Raw genomic sequence first — 16122 nt, 5'->3', positions numbered from 1 at the left:
AGCAGGTAATATCAAGGCAAATAATCTGTTATTTTAATAATTAATCCAAATTCTTTAAAAAGATGGTTAGGAAGCCAGTTACCAAGAGTTTTAAAATACAGTTATTTTATTGGATTCAACTTTCAGTGAAAGTTTAATGTTTAAACATAGACAAGTGAGGATATAAATGTTTCAATAATAGGTTTACATTATTTTGGTAATGAAGTTAAAAGGCCATTAACGATAAGCTTGCAGCAATTGGTAAAATAATCAAGGTCAAAGGAAGATTCAGAATGGTAGATGCAGAGGGCATTCAGAGGAACTGGAGAAAGAATAACATGGAAATGAAATGGTCAAGATACAACATTTATTTTCCTTGGTTTTGTATCAATTTCCTTTTATTTTTGTTGCGATAAGAGTGTCCTGAAGCATGTAAAAAGAATTTAACAAAACAAATTTCTCAGTGAACATTTATTGAGAGAACTCTTTTGTTAAAACAAAAAGTTTAAAATACAATAGGTAAAGACCAACGATACCAGAGGGAAGGAACTAGGTAGAGATTCACAAAGTCTAGGTTCTAGATTCAGTTCTGACATGCTATAGAAAACTTTGAACAAGTCTTAACCCCACTGTATCCCAGTTTCTTTTGAATACGAAAGTTATGAACTAGACAATCCCAAATATCCCACTGGGCCTTAAATTATGTGATCCTATACAGTATTTTTTTTAAAAAAAGTTAATGCATTGTAATTCCAACAGAAATCCTAAATCAGAGATCAGTAGCAATTGTGAATATTGAAATGTACTCATATGAGAAATAAAATCAAGTTGTAAACAATTAAACATTCTCTCAAGCTAGTTTCATATTCTCCTACAGGCTGCGTAGTGCTACTTGAGTGATGTTACTGAATAGAGATTAAAAGGTAATAAACATTTTTAAGAATCATATTATTTCCTTTGATAAATGTAATGTGTGTTTGGAGGCAAGAAAAAAACATTTCAACTCTTTCTTTCTTCCTATTTTCTTCTTCTAAAGTCTACTGATTTTCCTTTGCCTTTTTAGGGAATCTAAAAGAAACAAAATCATGTCTAATTCACATCCAGAATCTCCTTTTCATTGCACTCTTTGCCTATGTACTGGTTCTATTCCCGCAGGTTAGCAGATCAGGGAATAGTATTTATTTAACTCCAGGTGCTAAACTGGTTCAGACACAGAGTACTTTATTAAAGAACCTGTATTCTATAAAAAATAATCTCTGCTTTTCTTTTATATCCCTGTCTTCACAGACATAAGGAAACCTGGGACTACATTCAGAATGCTTTACTTTGTACTGAGGAGAATGGTGTCACTAAAGATTGGAAAAGGGAAACTTAGGTTTCTGGCTTGTTCACATAAGTGGTGATGCCAAATTCATTGGCTGGAGAATATTAGAAAACGACCAGATGTTGGGGAAAAGATGACAATTTCAATATGTTTGTGTGCATTTAAGGGGCCTTGGAGAAGGCCAAATGGAGATGTTCTTGGAGCACAGAACATGTGAACCTAGAACTTAGTAAAGGGGTCTGGGCTGGAGCCATCAATGTGGAAGCCACTGGCATGTCCTTATGATTAAATAAAGCAATGGGTCCATGGAAAATAGTCTCTGAGGAGAAAGCACCGTGATACAGATCTCTCCCATGCCTTGCCTCATTTATACTCTGCAAAAATCTAATGGGTGAATATTATTAATCTCATTTTACAGATAAGGAAATTGAGGATCACAGGCAAGCAGATGAGAGCTTCTCCCATGGTGAAACATTTCTTTTTTGCTTCATCTTCTACTTTTTCTTAGATCAAAAGGATTAACTGTGGCTGTTCCCTCCCCAGCTTTCATCCTAATCAGAATAAGGACTGATGAAAACTACAGTTGCTGATGGAAACCACTCAAGGAGAAGATTCTGCCTATGGTTTCTCAATGAAGACCTGTATGATTTCTACTCTGAAGGATGGATGCTATAAGATAATGATTAGATAACAAATTTAAAGGAGGAAAAGCTATAAGCTATCCTCGTTGATCAATCAGCCATACAGTGAGAAAATTTGATATTTGCATTATTATTTCTCATTCTTATTTGAGCCTTCCTACCTTAAGAGTTTAATTTTCTTGCAATCCTTTTTCTATTATTATCTTTCCATTTTTATTAGGTGTCTGTCACTGGACTTCTCTGTGGACAGAATTCCAATGCCTCATGTAGTTTTCAACGCCAGCTCAGACTTGGGAATTATTCAAACATCATGGGGTTTTTTCCTTATTGACCTGTCCAGCTCTCTCCTTCCTGTCATGTCAACCTTGACACTGGAAGGCTGGAAGCCACTCACAGACACATACACAAGTATTTATCTCTCAAAATGTTGGCAGGATGTTGGAGCCAGCTGAGGTTGAGAGGCTATGCAAGTCAGAAAACTGCATAGCAAATACTGTAATAAGTTGAATTTTGTGCTAAGAGACATTTCCCAGACCCAGATAGTCCCCATGGAAACAGGGCTTTGCTCTTGGCAGTTACATCAGAATTCTCTTCAGTAAATAATCAGTGATAGCACATACTTTCTTTCCTCATTGTCCTTGTGACAATGGTGAATCCTCAACTGGAAAGAGAAAACAAAAGGAGAGGGATACCATTGCTCCTGAATGACAGGCTGCAATGCCTTCCAGAGGACCCCAACAATAAGAAAGAGGGGCAGCAATGGGAGTTTAAGCCTGAAGGGTGTTTTAAAAACCACACAACAATGGATAAGCACATTTCTCTCCAGGATGGTTGGCAACTTGCTGATGATTATTGCCATGGATGAATATGTACTGTGTCCTAATATCAAGGCTTTATACTAGACCCTGACCAGAGGCAAGTCTAAATTCTGTAGGGCCTGGAGCTTATACAATAGGCAGAGGAAGCAGGGGCGGGGGGGAGGTGTCTTCGAGACAATAATGTAAAATCTTGAATACAGAATAAGGTACAGGGCATTGGAAGGGTCCCAAGCAAAATGAGGGGCCCGGAAGTTTGAACTTCCCTGGTTTCTTGGTAAATCCATCTCTGATCCTAGAAGTAGAGTGATAGATAAGGATAAGTGCAATAACAACAACAGCAGCAGTAGCAGCTACTCTATACTGAGCTGCCAACACTGTACTGAGCACTTCACATGCATTATCTCATTCAATCTCACCACAACCGCAAGAATTAGATACCAAATTTTGCAGATAAAGAAATGGAGGCTCAATAACTTGCCAGTGGACAGAGTGGTAAAACTGAACTCAAAATCAAAGGTTCTGACTCTAAGTTCTTAATCACCAAAGTATAAGGTTCTTAAGAAGTCTTAGTAGTTTTATGGCAACGTTAAGGGAGGTACCTGAGACAGTAACGGAAAGTTCAGAAACAGTTTTCTTCTGGAGGGGTCAACACATAAAGAAGCATGTCTCAACCCTTGGCAGGATTGACATTTTGGGCTAGATAATTCTTTGTTGTACGGGGCTGTTCTGAGAATTACAGGTTGTTTAGCAACATCCCTGGCCTCTACCTACTCGATGCAGTAGCACCCTCTTCTCAGCTGGGATGACCATAAATGTCTCCAGATATTCCCTAAGTCCCCTGGCTGGGAACGGGGGAGATCACTGAACTGAGAACCTGTGACTTAAAGATTGAGTAAGAGGTAGGGAGGTGAGGAAGTGGGGGGAGGGGTACTCCTGAAAGAAGTCATAGCAAGTACAAAGGCAGAACAGTGGGAAACAGCCTGATAGATATGAGGAAGGGCAGGCAATTTCATGTTACTTGAGGCCAAAGGGGAGGCTGAGGATCACTTGGTGGCGAAGTAGGAGGAGGTCAAATCACAGAGGCCATTAAATGTCATGCCAAGGGGTTAGAGTATTATTTCGTATCAGAGGGGAAGGGGTACAAAAAACTATCATAACATTTGGTAATGACATGATCGAGGGGACGTTTTCAAATGTCACTCTGGTCTCTTAGTGAATAATATATCTGATGAGGACAAGTCTAGTTCAGTTAACTTTGTCTTTTTCTATTTTAGACATGTGTTATGCCCTCTAAGAGGTCTAGAAATGATCAAAAAGCCCAGAGGAATTAGAGTCTGGATGAGTTACTGACAATTCACTTCCATCTTCAGAAGACAGAAATCTCAACACAACCCTACCAGGTAGTGGGCTGACAGTGCCATCCTCCAATACAATGTGCTGGGAAAGCCTTTCCTGCTAAACAACACGTGCATCAGTTTAATTAAGGGAAACAGGTCATGGAACAGATGAAGGCAACCATGTAAAATATATATGAAATGCCCACTCTCTCTTTGGTTGTGCTTAAAATAAAGAAGGAAGAGTAAAGAATCACAAAGTTGTGTCCATGAGCATAAACCACCTGGTTTACTTCCAGATTGAACCATTTGAATGATATGAGCAGCATTTTCATAGTATGGCAGACATTGTTCACTGCCTGTTCAACATCTATTCTTCCCTTTGTCCTTACTAACAACACGCTGATTTTGTGCAGGCAAGAATACTGTGTTCCCAGCTAAAGTCAACTTACTTCCTCAGACTCTAATGAACCTAGAGGTGGCTGAGTGACCCAGGCAAGTAAGATGTGTGCTGGTGTTGTTGAGTGGTGTTTCCCCCCATTTCCAATTCAAATGAAGTCTTTATCTCTTCTCATATTCCCTCTACTTGTGTGTTTGACTTCTTAACATCCTAAGAATATTTTCACACTTTAAAAAATAAATTACACCTCTCCTCTAAGATTGAGAAGATACTTACTATTTAGAAAAGGTTAAGAAATATTCTTTCCTGAAAAGTACTCTTACTGTCTGATAATTATTCCATCACAACTCATTTACTTTATCCTTCAATTTGAGGAATAGATATGACAGAGCATTTTAGTTTTCGTAATTGCCCTGTTGCAATTGCTGACTAACGTCAGAGTACGAGAGAAGAGGTGAAAGTGGCTATTGATTAATTATGACACATTTCTTCCCAGGGCAAGTCTTTGGAATTCAAAAAAAAGCCTTCCAACAAGTTGGGCTTTAAGAATAGTGCATATAACAATAATAGCCTGACACAACTCACAGACCCTTCCCAAAGTGCCTGTATTAGAATGAATTCAATATACAGCCTCACCTTGGTTAGAGCAGAGAAAAGCTGCAAAAAACAGAAAGTGAACAACCATAAGAATCTTTTAGAAACCCTCTAGGTTTCACTGCTTAGCCATACATCCTACAAGCATGGGTAACAAGATAGGAAACAAAAGAAAATCCTAAAAAATCACCCCCAAGGCAAGCAATGACAACCAGCAGCTGAATTTGATCCTCTGTACTGACAAAGGGCCAGTGTGATTGCCTCCTATCATCAATTCTTCAGGTCTACCTGGGCAAGGAGAACTGGATGACCAACTTTTTCATAGCCTGACCCTACAGCCTCGTTATCTGCCTCTAAGCCTTTGGGTAAAAATGCCTGGGTCTCCAAGAAAAGCTTCCCAGCATCTCAGGTTTTCCTAAGTGACTGTTGCAATGATGATGAGAATGAGGAAGTGACGATGCCCACTCTCATCTCAGGGGAGAAAAGGTGAGGGGGACGCCCCTAACAGACAACAAGGAAGCTATCTGCTGCTCCTTTCAAAGCACCAAAAACATCTCCCAAGGATTCAAGACCACTCTTCAAAACTCTCCTTTCTATTCAAACCCATTCATTTTTCTTGAGTAGCCAAACATGTCCTCATTTGTACAGTTCTAGGCACTTGTTGGAAAATCATCTCAGTTGTGAGATAACACACATGATGTGGTTCAGAAATTAAACTAGAATGTTTGCAGGATTATAAAGAGTTGAAAACTGCTTCCTCTTTCCAAGGCTCCATTTTCCAGTTATTCTAACAGGTGGTGTTTCAGAATATTCCAACGGGATGTGCTGACTCTCATTCATATTAATTTGATCCTCAGTATAAATATAAGTATGGATAAAATATGTAAATATATTGAACAAGAGGAATAAACCACATCAATTTCCCAACATTCTTTCCAATCCATGTGGATCTTTTCCTGTGGCTGGCATTGCATTCAAGAAAGTCCTTTTGTTTGTTTACTGAAACATAGACCTGCCAGGAGAGCTGAGCTCTAAATCGCTGTTGCATTTCTGATGGAAAGGTGCCATATAATTTAAATTTCAACAGTTCTACAGTTTCCCATATTTCTTATTTGTGACTCGACACCTCATAGACGAAGTGCATTGTACTATCATTTTAATAAGTAGTTTTTGAATGAAGGTCATTTATCTTTGCATCCAAATTCCACCTATTTATTTTTTCTTTCTTTTTACTGACAGATCCTGAGATCCAATAAAGGGCTTTGAAAAGTCATTTCTTTTCAAAGGTATTAGGTTTCAACAGCCAATAAACCAAACAGAACCACCATGTCCTCAAACTGCCAAAGAGGCGGTGACAATTCTGGTTTGTCTATTCATCTGAAGGGAAAGGATATCGTTGATTCCTCTTGTTCAGCCACTTAGTTGTGAGTAAACATTATTTTTTAGAAAATCAGTTTTCTTGGGTTTTCTCATCAATGAACTATTTTCCCCATAATGGCAGATAATTACCCAGTATATTTGGGAAAATGGAGTCCATCTTCACGATAGAGATGGTAGTTAGATACGCATTGAGTCCAATTGGATTCACTGTCCAAGCTATAAAGAAACGGATATCAAGTGACTTTTAATCTTGTATGAAACAAAAAGATTAAACTGTCTATATTACGATGAACTGCAGTGATGAGCCCTATGATAGAACCACACTCGCAGAGCTGCTTCTAATGATATGTATGCAAGGAATAGATTTTTCCTGATAATGCATGTAATTAGAGTACAGAACAAAATGTTCTATTCAAATTCATGACATGCCCAACTAATAAAGGAAGAGAGGATAAGGCACTTGCTATTTATTTGCATGAAAGAGCTTTAATATAGGATATACTTTAGAGAAATTAGTTTTCAATCTAGGTGACTAGATGAGATTTTGACTCTGAACTGTTTTTTGAGTTGACCTATGAGAATTTATGCAGAAATATGACTGTGATGCTTACAAACCAGACAGGCATTGTTTTTTTCATTAATTCCTGAATGTCTCATATCATCAGGAGAAGCAGAAAATTGGTCCTTTTAAAAGCCCACTGTACAAGAATTTGCTTTTATGAAACATAATCAGCAAGAGTCGATAGGAATCTTAGCAGAAATGTATTCTTTTTAAATTCAGACATTCAAGAAGTTAGATACATTGATTCAGCAGTGATGATTCTCCACTGACCTGTATAAAACAGAAATCTAGGGTTATATTGTTATAAATATATTTGAGAGAACCTCTTGCTATCATAGTACCAGCTCTTCAGGGTGAATTATGGACCACACAATGGATACTTGAAAGAAAGCTTTACATCAACTCTTATGCTTAGTTTTCGATGATAAGCGTTAGTGTCACATCCACTGGATATACGTAAGAAATTGCTTCTAAGAGTAGGAGTCTTTCATTTTTAAAAACAACAACTGATATCAACATTATCCATGTAATGTATTGCGTAACTGTAGAAATCTATACTTATGAGCCAATAAAAAAACTGCTAAGGGCTTCCCTGGTGGCGCAGTGGTTGAGAGTCCGCCTGCCGATGCAGGGGACACGGGTTCACGCCCCGGTCCAGGAAGATCCCACATGCTGTGGAGCGGCTGGGCCCGTGAGCCATGGCCACTGAGCCTGCGCGTCCGGAGCCTGTGCTCCACAACGGGAGAGGCCACAACAGTGAGAGGCCCGCGTACCGGCAAAGAAAAACAAAAAAAAAACAAAAAAAAAACTGCTAAGCGTGAGATAAAAGGTAAAAGTCTCACATTGTATGCTTAACATCATTTGAAACACTAACAAGTAAGAAAAACTGTTGTATTCCTTGTACAGATATGAAATATGGCCTTTTTATTTATTTTTAAATTATTATTATTTTTTTTTTTGCGGTACGCGGGCCTCTCACTGCCGTGGCCTCTCCCGTTGTGGAGCACAGGTTCTGGACGCGCAGGCTCAGCGGCAATGGCTCACGGGCCCAGCCGCCCCGCGGCATGAGGGATCCTCCCGGACCGGGGCACGAACCCGTGTCCCCTGCATCGGCAGACGGACTCTCAACCACTGCGCCACCAGGGAAGCCCTGAAACATGGCCTTTTTAGTAAAAGGCACCAAGATCCACTCACTCAAGCCAGAAACAGAGGAGTCCTCTTTGCTTTCTCCCTTTACCTCTCTTCCCACTTCAAAGCCATCAACAACTTCCATCAACTCTCCCTTCCAACATATATCACAAAGTTTTTTTCTACCTCCATCTTGGCTCAGACAGTTATCCCTGGTTGCCGGGTCTCTTAAAAAATTTTTTTGTTTTTAAACTTCTCTCTCTATTATCCTTGGCCTCCCCTAATGCATCTTCCACAAGGTAGGCAGAATAATAAGATTATCTTTATCTAGCTTAAAATCTTCAATGACTTGCCCTCACACTTAGAATAAATCCAAACGCATTAAACTCGGAGCTTCTGGAATCCAGCCTCTGCTTCTCTGCCTAACCCTGTTTCCCATGGAGCCAGAAACATTATACCCACACTCCTTGGCCATCTTCAAGTTCTTTCCTGTTTCAAGGCCATTGTTCTCCCTGCCTGAATCACTCTTTATCCCGCTTGTTTCCTCCTATCTCAGCTAAAATAGCCTCTCCCCGAAGAGACCTTTCTTCATTGCTATATCTGGAGATTTTATCCTGTCAAGCAATTTCTTTTGTTGTACTTATCAAAATTTGCAATGGTTTTGCTTGTTGATCGTTTTCTTTGTCTATCTCCCCATGAAAATGTCAGTGTCATGAAGAGAAAGGACAATGTCTATCTTGGTTACTGTCATATATACCTAGTATGTCCTCCACCAATGTTTATTTAATGAATATATGAACTTATTGCAGCTCTGCTTTCATAGATAGAGGCCATAAAGAGGCAGAGATGCAGATAAATTTCAGGGGGAAAAACTGTCCTTGATTTGTTTTCAGGTTCAGGAAACAGTGGTTTTCTTTTTTTTCTTCATCCTAAAATAAATGTTCAATTAAATCTAACTTTCTCAAGGGGAAAGTAAAAGGAATGAATATTCTCACATATTGCAATCATGAAGCTTATTCAAAGTGTCTATATATTTCTTATCTGTGAGTGGGTGAGCCAGATTTCTCTCTGGAAGTAAGCTAAACTCTTTGGGAAGCTTTTCTATCTCTTCTGAGCCACTTATGTAACAGGAAGATACTAGAGTTTATAACACATCCCTGAGTATTGCATTTATTGCCAAAGAATATGTAGGCTGATTATAGATTATATCCACTTGTGTGTATTCGCTGTACAAAACAAGTATAGCAGCTTGTAAAAAGTGAAAAAGTTCTTGGCTGACATTGTTGAAATCTCTTACAAATCAAGCTACAATGAGAAAGCTGAAAAAGCTATTTTATAACAATATGTAAGAAAAAAATGATTTTGTGGACAAACGTATGTTTTAAGCGGACAAAATATTTTACAATGTTTTTCTATTTTAACTGAACTACTGCTTTCTTCTGGAAATACTGTTTTCTTCTTATTCGTTGCTCAAAGAAAAATTGGAAAGCAAGTAAAAATAGTTAATGAACAAACTACTGTTATTAGACTGGCATAGTTGTAAAGGTATAAATTTTCTTCCATGTAATCTGAATCTTAAAACTTAGCAAACATGAACATATTAAGGGATAGAATAGAAATTTCATTTTATTTATTTTTTAAAACATCTTTATTGGAGTAAAATTGCTTTACAATGGTGTGTTAGTTTCTGCTGTATAACAAAGTGAATCAGCTATACATATACATATATCCCCATATCTCTTCCCTCTTGCATCTCCCTCCCTCCCACCCTCCCTATCCCACCCCTCTAGGTGGTCACAGAGCACCGAGCTGATCTCCCTGCACTATGTGGCTGCTTCCCACCAGCTATCTATTTTACATTTGGTTGTGTATATATGTCCATGCCACTCTCTCACTTCATCACAGCTTACCCTTCCCCCTCCCCGTGTCCTCAAGTCCATTCTCTACGTCTGTGTCTTTATTCCTGTCCTACTCCTTGGTTCTACAGAACCATTTTTTTTTTACATTCCATATACATGTGTTAGCATATGGTATTTGTTTTTCTGACTTACTTCACTCCGTATGACAGTCTCTAGGTCCATCCACCTCACTTCAGATAACTCAATTTTGTTTCTTTTCATGGCCCACTAACATTCCATTGTACGTATGTGCCACATCTTCTTTATCTATTAATCTGTTGATGGACACTTAGGTTGCTTCCATGTCCTGGCTATTGTAAATAGTGCTGCAATGAACATTGTGGTACATGACTCTTTTTGAATTATGGTTTTCTCAGGGTATATGCCCAGTAGTGGGATTGTGGATCATATGGTGGTTCTATTTTTAGTTTTTTAAGGAACCTCCATACTGTTCTCCATGGTGGCTGTAACAATTTACATTCCCACCAGCAGTGCAAGAGGGTTCCCTTTTCTCCACACCCTCTCAAGCATTTATTGTTTGTATATATTTTGATGATGGCCATTCTGACAGGTGTGAGGTGATTCCTCATTGTAGCTTTGATTTGCATGTCTCTAATGATTAGTGCTGTTGAGCGCCCTTTCTTGTGTTTGTTGGCAATCTGTATATCTTCTTTGGAGAAATGTCTATTTATGCCTTCTACCCGTTTTTGGATTGGGTTGTTTGTTTTTTTGATATTGAGCTGCATGAGCTGCTTGTATATTTTGGAGGTTAATCCTTTGTCAGTTGCTTTATTTGCAAATGTTTTCTCCCAATCTGAGCATTGTCTTTTGGTCTTGTTTATGGTTTCCTTTGCTGTGCAAAAGCTTTTAAGTTTCATTAGATCCCATTTGTTTATTTTTATTTCCATTTCTCTAGGAGGTGGGTCAAAAAGGATCTTGCTGTGATTTATGTCATAAGAGTGTTCTGCCTGTGTTTTCCTTAAGAGTTTTATAGTGTCTGGCCTTACATTTAGGTCATTAATCCATTTTGAGTGTACTTTTGTGTACGGTGTTAGGGAGTGCTCTAATTTCATTCTTTTACATGTAGCTGTCCAGTTTTCCCAGCACCACTTATTGAAGAGGCTGTCTTTTCTCCATTGTATATTCTTGCCTCCTTTATTAAACATAAAGTGACCATATGTGTGTGGGTTTATGTCTGTGCTTTCTATCCTGTTCCATTGATCTATATATCTGTTTTTGTGCCAGTACCATACTGTCTTGATTATTGTAGCTGTGTACTATAGTCTGAAGACTGGGAGCCTGATTCCTCCAGCTCCATTTCTCTTTCTCAAGATTGCTTTGGCTATTTGGGGTCTTTTGTGTTTCCATACAAACTTTGAACTTTTTTGTTCTAGCTCTGTGAAAAATGCCATTGGTAGTTCAATAGGGATTGCATTGAATCTGTAGATTGCTTTGGGTAGTACAGTCATTTTCAAAATGTTGATTCTTCCAATCAAAGAACATGGTATATCTCTCCATCTGTTTTTAGTGTGTTTAATTTCTTTCATCAGTGTCTTTTTTTTTTTTTTTTTTTTTTTGGCGTTATGTGGGCCTCTCACTGTTGTGGCCTCTCCCGTTGGGGAGCACAGGCTCCGGACACGCAGGCTCAGCGGCCATGGCTCACAGGCCCAGCCACTCCGCGGCATGTGGGATCTTCCCGGACCGGGGCACGAACCCATGTCCCCTGCATCGGCAGGCGGACTCTCAACCCCTGCGCCACCAGGGAAGCCCTCATCAGTGTCTTATAGTTTTCTGCATACAGGTCTTTTGTCTCTTTATAGGTGGGTTCATTCCTAGGTATTTTATTCTTTTTGTCGCAGTGGTAAATGGGAGTGTTTCCTTAAATTCTCTTTTGGATTTTTCATCATTAGTGTATAGGATTGCAAGAGATTTCTATGCATTAATTTTGTATCCTGCTACTTTACCAAATGCATTGATTAGCTCTAGTAGTTTTCTGGTAGCATCTTTAGGATTCTCTATGTATAGTATCATGTCATCAGCAAACAGTGACAGTTTTACTTCTTCTTTTCTGACTTGGATTCATTTTATTTCTTTTTCTTCTCTGATTGCTGTGGCTAAAATTTCTAAAACTATGTTGAACAATAGTGGTGAGAGTGGGCAACCTTGTCTTGTTCCTGATCTTCGTGGAAATGGTTTCAGTTTTTCACCATTGAGAACAATGTTGGCTGTGGATCTGTCATATATGGCCTTTATTATGTTGAGGTAAGTTTCCTCTATGCCTAATTTCTGGAGGGTTTTTATCATAAATGGGTGTTGACTTTTGTCAAAAGCTTTTTCTGCATCTTTTGTGATGATCGTATGTTTTTTCTCCTTCAGTTTGTTAATATGGTGTGCCACATTGACTGACTGGCATATATTGAAGAATCTTTGCATTCCTGGGATAAACCCCACTTGATCATGGTGTATGATCCTTTTAGTATGCTGTAGGATTCTGTTTGCTAATGTTTTGTTGAGGATTTTTGCATCTATGTTCATCAGTGATATTGGCCTGTAGTTTTCTTTTTTTGTGGCATCTTCATCTGGTTTTGGTATCAGGGTGATGATGGCCTTATAGAATGAGCTTTGGAGTGTTCCTCCCTTTGCTATATTTTGGAAGAATTTGAGAAGGACAGATGTTAGCTCTTCTCTAAATGTTTGATAGAATTAGCCTGTAAAGCCATCTGGTCCTGGGCTTCTGTTTCTTGGAAGAGTTTTAATCACAGTTTCAATTTCAGTGCTCATGATTGGTCTGACTATGTTTTCTGTTTCTTCCTGGTTCAGTCTTGGAAGGCTGTGCTTTTCTAAGAATTTGTCTATTTCTTCGAGTTTGTCCATTCTATTGGCATATAGTTGCTTGTGGTAATCTCTCATGATCCTTTGTATTTCTGCAGTGTCAGTTGTTACTTCTCCTTTTTCATTTCTATTTCTATTGATTTGAGTGTTTTTCCTGTTTTTCTTGATGAGTCTGGCTAATGGTGTATGAATTTTGTTTATCTTCTCAAAGAACCAGCTTTTAGTTTTATTGATCTTTGCTATTGTTTCCTTCATTTCTTTTTCATTTATTTCTGACCTGATGTTTATGATTTCTTTCCTTCTGCTAACTTTCAGGGTTTTTTGTTCTTCTTTGTATGAACACTTTAGGTGTAAGGTTAGGTTGTTTATTTGAGACTTTTCTTGTTTCCTGAGGTAGGATTGTATTGCTATAAACTTCACTCTTAGAACTGCTTTGGTTGCATCCCATAGGTTTTGGGTCGTCATGGTTTCATTGTCATTTGTTTCTAGATAGTTTTGGATTTGCCCTTGGATTTCTTCAGTGATCTATTGGTTATTTAGTAGTGTATTGCTTAGCCTCCATGTGTTTGTATATTTTACAGATTTTTTTCCTGTAATTGATATCTAGTCTCATAGCGTTGTGGTCAGAAAAGATACTTGATATGATTTCAATTTTCTTAAATATACCAAGGCTTGATATGTGACCGAAGATATGATCTATCCTGGAGAATGTTCCATGAGCACCTGAGAAGAAAGTGTATTCTGTTGTTTTTGGATGGAATGTCCTATAAATACCAATGAAGTCCATCTTGTTTAATGTATCATTTAAAGTTTGTGTTTCCTTATTTATTTTCATTTTGGATGATCTGTCCATTGGTGAAAGTGGGGTGTTAAAGTCCCCTACTATGATTGTGTTACTGTTGATTTCCCCTTTTATGTCTGCTAGTATTTGCCTTATGTACTGAGGTGCTCCTATGTTGGGGCATAAATATTTACAATTGTTATCTCTTCTTCTTGGATTGAGACCTTAATCATTATGTAGTGTTCTTCTTTTTCTCTTGTAATAGTCTTTATTTTAAAGTCGATTTTGTCTGATATGAGAATTGCTAATGCAGCTTTCTTCTGATTCCCATTTACATGGAATATCTTTTTCCATCTCCTCACTTTCAGTCTGTATGTGTCCTAGGTCTGAACTGGGTCTCTTGTAGACAGCATATATATGGGTCTTTTTTTTGTATCCATTCAGCCAGTCTATGTCTTTTGGTTGGAGCATTTAATCCATTTACATGTAAGGTAGTTATCGATATGTATGTTCCTATTACCATTTTCTTAATTGTTTTGGGTTTGTTATTGTAGGTCTTTTCCTTCTCTTGTGTTTTCTGCCTAGAGAAGTTCCTTTAGCATTTGTTGTAAAGCTGGTTTGGTGGTGCTGAATTCTCTTAGCTTTTGCTTGTCTATAAAGGTTTTAATTTCTCCATCAAGTCTGAATGAGATCCTTGCTTGGTAGAGTAATCTTGGTTGTAGGTTTTTCTCCCTCATCACTTTAAATATGTCCTGCCACTCCCTTCTGGCTTGCAGAGTTTCTGATGAAAGATCAGCTGTTAACCTTATGGGGATTGCCTTGTATGTTATTTGTTGCTTTTCCCTTTCTGCTTTTTAATATTTTTTCTCTGTATTTAATTTTTGATAGTTTGATTAATATATGTTTTGGCATGCTTCTCCTTGGATTTATCCTGTATGGGACTCTCTGTGCTTCCTGGACTTGATTGACTGTTTCCTTTCCCATATTAGGGAAGTTTTCAACTATAATCTCTTCAAATATTTTCTCAGATCCTTTTTTTCTCTTCTTCTTCTGGGCCCTCCATATTTCGAATGTTGGTGCATTTAATGTTGTCCCAGAGGTCTCTGAGACTGCCCTCAATTCTTTTCATTCTTTTTTCTCTATTCTGCTCTACAGTAGTTATTTCCATTGTTTTATCTTCCAGGTCACTTATCCATTCTTCTGTCTCAGTTATTTTGCTATTGATTCCTTCTAGAGAATTTTTAATTTCATTTATTGTGTTGTTCATCATTGTTTGCTCTTTAGTTCTAGGTCCCTGTTGAACGTTTCTTATATTTTCTGCATTCTATTTCCAAGATTTTGGATCATCTTTACTATCATTACTCTGAATTCCTTTTCCAGTAGACTGCCTATTTCCTCTACATTTGTTTGGTCAGTCGGATTTTTACCTTGCTCCTTCATCTGCTGTGTATTTCTCTGTCTTCTGATTTTGCTTAACTTACTGTATTTGGGGTCTCCTTTTCGCAGGCTGCAGGTTCGTAGTTCCTGTATTTGGTGTCTGTCCCCAGTGGGTAAGGTCAGTTCAGTTGGTTTTGTAGGCTTCCTGGTGGAGGGGACTGGTGCCTGTGTTCTGCTTAATGAGGCTGGATCTTGTCTTTCTGGTGGGCAGGGCCATGTCTGGTGGTGTGTTTTGGGGTGTCTGTGCACTTATTATGATTTTAGGCAGCCACTCTACTAATGGGTGGGGTAGTGTTCCTGTCTTGCTAGTTGTTTGGCATAGGGTGTGCAGCACTGTAGGTTGCTGGTCGTCGAGTGGAGCTGGGTCGTACCGTTGAGAAGGAGAAATCTGGGAGAGCTTTTGCCATTTGATATTACATGGAGCTGGGAGGTCTCTCGTGGACCAATATCCTGAACTCCGCTGTCCCACCTCAGAGGCTTAGGCCTGACACCTGGCTGGAGCACCAAGACCCTGTCTGCCACACGGCTCAGAAGAAAAGGGAGGAAAAAAGAAACAACAAAGAAAGAAGAAGAAGAAATAAATTAAATAAAGTTATTAAAGTGAAAAATAAAAAATTATTTAAAAAATTTTAAAAAGTAATAAAAAAGAGAGAAAGAAGAGAGCAACCAAACCAAAAAACAAATCCAGCAATGACAACAAGCACCAAAACTATACTAAACGGAACAAAACCAGACAGACAGAACCCTAGGACAAATGGTAGAAGCAAAGCTATACAGAGAAAATCACACAAAGAAGCATACACATACACACTCACAAAAGGAGAAAAAGGAAAAAAAAAATATATCTATTAAAAAAAGGAGGAGAGCAACCAAATCAATAAACAAATCTACCAATGATAATAAGCTCTAAATACTAAACTGAGATAAATATAAAACCAGAAACAAATTAGATGCAGAAAGCAAACCCCAAGTCTACAGTTGCTCCCAAAGTCCACTGCCTCAATTTTGGGATGA

The sequence above is a fragment of the Phocoena phocoena genome, chromosome 10 (genome assembly GCF_963924675.1).
Source record: "Phocoena phocoena chromosome 10, mPhoPho1.1, whole genome shotgun sequence".
Taxonomy (NCBI): domain Eukaryota; kingdom Metazoa; phylum Chordata; class Mammalia; order Artiodactyla; family Phocoenidae; genus Phocoena; species Phocoena phocoena.
This window is presented reverse-complemented; position numbering follows the sequence as displayed.